The sequence below is a fragment of the Echinops telfairi genome, unplaced genomic scaffold (assembly GCF_000313985.2).
Source record: "Echinops telfairi isolate 266 unplaced genomic scaffold, ASM31398v2 ScPeMD7_7469;HRSCAF=8507_0, whole genome shotgun sequence".
NCBI classification, from domain to species: Eukaryota; Metazoa; Chordata; class Mammalia; order Afrosoricida; family Tenrecidae; genus Echinops; species Echinops telfairi.
The window spans coordinates 3,950,893-3,955,102 of NW_022111372.1; the positions used below are offsets into that span (position 1 = coordinate 3,950,893).

Here is a 4,210-nt window from a genome sequence, read left to right on the forward strand (position 1 = left end):
AATTTCCTGGCGTAAATGAGTGAGTGCTCTAGTACTTCATCAGTTTGTTGAAACATTGCAATCAATATTCCATTAATTCCTGGAATCTTGTTTTTGGTTACTGCTTCCAGTGTAGTTTGAGCTTCTTCCTTCAGCATCATTGGTTCGTGTGCATATGCTACCTCCTGAAATGATGGAATGTCAACTAGGACTTTTTGGTACACTGACTCTGTGTATTCTTTCCCTCTTCTTTTGATGCTTCCTGTAGTTTTCAATACTTTTTATTTATTTATTTTTTTTAGGGGAGAGCACGAACGCAGTCCCCCACTACCACACATTATGCGAGTTTCCCACATTTGGGGAAATCGCAGGGGTCAGCACGTCCAGAGTGCAATGGATAAGCCTCTCCCTGGGAAAACCACCTTCGTGATCATGGTATTTCCCCTGCCAGGTAAGTATTAGTTTTCAATATTTTTGCCCATAGAATCTCTCAGTGTTGCAACTTAAGGCTGGTATTTTTTCTTTAGTACTCTCAGTTTAAAATATGCTGTGTATTTTTCCTTTCTGGTTTTCTAACTCTAGGTCTTTGCACATACCATTACTATATTTCACTTTGCTTCTCAAGATACTTTTTGACATTTTTCTGTTCAGCTCTTTGATTTCATAATTTCTTTCAGGTATTTTGGCTACTCTATGATTAAGAACAAATTTGAGAGTCTCTTTTGACATCCACGTTTATCTTTTCTCCCGTGTCATTTTAATGACTTTTTGCTTTCTTCATGTAAGATATTCTTGTTGTCATCCCACAGCTCTTTAGATCTTCTGTCATTAGTGTTCAATGCAGCAAATTTGTTCTTGAGATGTTCTGGAAATTCATTGGGACAAACTCAAGGTTGTGTTTTTTGACTCTGGTGGATGTTTTGAATGTCTTCGGCATTGGTCTAACTTTACAATTTTTTGCAGGCAGCCACTGGCACGGTTTCAGCTGCTGATATTTAGCTTGGTCATCATCTTTCCCCATAAATGTAGTTAATTTGATTTCTGTGTTTTCCATCTGTCGAAGACCACATTGTGGACTTCTTTTTTCGGAGTTCTTTTGTGTTGCTGAAAAAAGGTATTTGTTATGAAGAAGTAGTTGGTCTTGCAAAATTCTATCATGAGATCTCCAGCTCGTTTCTAGCCCCAAGTCCTTATTTATCAACTACTGTTCATTCCTCTTTATTTCCAAATTTTGCATTCAAGTCACCAACAATTATTAATAAATTTAGACTGTGTGGTAGTTACATAATATGGTGTTAATTTGAGGATTAAGAGTGAAGGGGTGGAGTCTAGCCTGTCAATCAGGATATAGCCAATGAGGCCTCTGTATGGGCATGGCCTTCTCAGAGGATTCTGGGAACTTCTGTATTTTCCTCCTTGAAGGTGGGAGACACTCTCTCTCAGCTCACGCCTTGCGAGACATCCCTGTGGAGAAGATACATGATGAGAAGCTGATGGAGCCAGACCTCTGCAGCCAGAGAAACCTGACTTGTGATCTTCAATGACATTGCATGCATTTTGTGAGATGGAAGAGGACTTTACAGATTGGTATCTGACATATGGGCTAGTATTGGACTTATAGACTTCATCTGGACTGAGCTGAGATGTTTTCTCAATATTGAACTGCTCTTGTATATAAAGCTCTTTATTATGTACACAGGAGTCTCCCTGGATTTGTTTTTCTAGTGTACCTGGACTAACATAGACTGCAAGATCGACCAATGTCTGACTGACAACATTGGTAGAATTTTAAATTTTATCACTAGCTTTATTATATGTTGCATTCATTAGAATTTCTGATTACTAATTGGTGTTTTCAGAAAAGTCTACTCATTTTGAATCAGCAAATGAAGGTCTTGAAGGTTTTACTCCTGCCGGCTCTGTTCTTGTCTCCATCGCTATGCTCTACTCTATTTTGAGGAGGCAGCTCTGCCTCAGTCACGTTTCAGTGACTTCCAACCTGAGGGGTTCATTGTCTGGCACTAACTCTGAAAATGATCTGCTTCTTTTATTGAGATTTTGTGTCTCAAGCTGTTTTGAGTTTGTTCCTAAGGTTTTCAGTAGCTAATTCCTCAAAAGTATGTCTTCTTCATAGTCTGTTCCTAGTCTGGGAGCTCTGCTAAGACCTCTTCACTTTGCGTGACCCCTCTGTCGCATGGAATCTCAGTGACATAGCTGCTGCCATCACAAAACCTCTTCACTGTGGGTGATCCCTCTGTCACATGGAATCCCAGAGACATAGCTGCCAACATCACAACACACAGCTACCACAGTACAATAAATGGACAGACAAGTGCTGGTGCATCAATACGATAATACCCTATTAATATATGTTTCTGTCTGGCACATAGCAATATCCCCAATGCACAGAGCAGTGCCTGGTGCATACTGAGGACTGAATAATTTCAGCAGAATTAATGCTGACATATGGACTTTGGGCAACATTTTTAAGAATGGATTTATAAGTTACTTCATACATAGTAATTTTATGAAGTTATCTTTTATTGTGGGCTATGTATCTCTGCATATTTCTCCTTAGTATTGAGTGCAATCACAGGGCGCTGTATAAATACATGGAATATGATATGTACTTGCTTCCCTCTGTTACCTTACCATTTGAACTTAACCATAAGGGTATGTGTGAACAGTTACAATTAAAATCTATGAGTAAAATAGGTAAAAATGTTACCACGCAAAACATTATCTGAGTAATTTATAATGAGTGGTCAATGTCTGATGCAAGTACTGTACTTATTATGGATTAAGTTGCATTTCCAGCACAAAATAACTGCTGAATCATAATCCTGTTGCTATGACCCCTGTTAGGAATGGCGGTTGCTTTTGTTATACTAATTAGGATATATCAAAGCAGAATGGGTTACAAACATGAATATTTCTGTATCATAAATTTGGCAGAATGAACCTGGAGCACAAAAAGGAGGAAGCTGTCATATGAGTACAAATGCACAAGGCACATGTACAAACTCCCAGAATTCCTGGGCTACCAACAGGTCTTCTGCCTGGAACAATTTCCTGAATCTGGGCTCTTGATTTGTGAGGAAATAAATTCCTGTCTAACAGAGATTTTCCACAAAGGGATGGAGAGGACATCCTGGCCCACCAAGCCCCAAGGATGATGTTCCTGCTCAGAGCAGACAATGCACAGGGAGGACCATAGGACTGGCCCCACCACAGGAAACGGTGTCCCTCACTGCCCCGTGACGCTGTGGGGGACAGCACGAGAGACACAGTGAGGGAATAGTGCACAGTCTGATGCCATGATGCTAGAGCAAGGCACTGAGGGCATGCAGCCGAGCAGCAAGGAGAAGAGACTGATGAAATGCCCAGGGAATACCAAAAATAGACTTGGGAGACAGAGTGTGACACCCCATCAGACTCAACTGGAAAACACTCGTAATGGCAAACAAACAGACCTTGAACTATTTATAGGCTTTTCCATTTTTGTAAGTGGCTTTCTTTTTGTTATTGTTATTTTGTGTTTGTTTTTTGCTGTTGTTATTGTTTTGTTGGTTTTGACTTCCTTTGTTGTTTTATTTGGCTTTGCCTGTTTTTTGCGCTTATTAATGTATCTGTATATCTATCTAGATAAGATAGGCGGGATAAATAATTCGAAAATGAAAATAATGGGACCAATGGTTCCAGTGGGATACAGGAGAAGGGGAGGTGGGAGAAAGGCAGTAGTGGGGAGACAACCCAGGGACAAGGGAACAACAAGTGAACTAAAATCAATGGAAGGAAGGTCGTAGGATGCCTAGTGAGGCTCAATCAAAGACAGTATTGCAGCGAGGAATTACTAAACCTGAAAGAAGGCCAGACATGATGGTGGGACAAGTGGGAAGTATAAAAGACATAGAGGAAAGAACCAGGAGACAACAGACATTTATAGAGGCCTAAATGCAGGCATGTACATATATATATAATATGTGTATATATATAAAATATGTGTGTTTATATATATATATAATGAGAGAGGAAATATAGATGTTAATAATTATCTATATGTTAATAATTAAGGTTGCAGATGAACTTTGGGCCTCTACTCAAGTACTACCTTAACACAAGAACACTTTGTTCTAACAATCCAGAATTCTTTGATGTTCAATTTCCCAACACGATCGCTGAAGACAAAATAGGTGCACAAGCAAATGTGGTGAAGGAAGCTGATGGTCCC

The 4,210-nt window shown here is 39.6% G+C and overlaps 1 non-coding gene across 1 annotated transcript; it reads right to left on the reverse strand.

Annotated features, from left to right (window-relative positions):
* Positions 1-278: 278 nt before the first annotated feature.
* LOC115873626 lies at positions 279-438 on the reverse strand. Its single transcript, XR_004048517.1, has one exon. It is a non-coding gene; the product is annotated as a U1 spliceosomal RNA (small nuclear RNA).
* Positions 439-4,210: the final 3,772 nt, after the last annotated feature.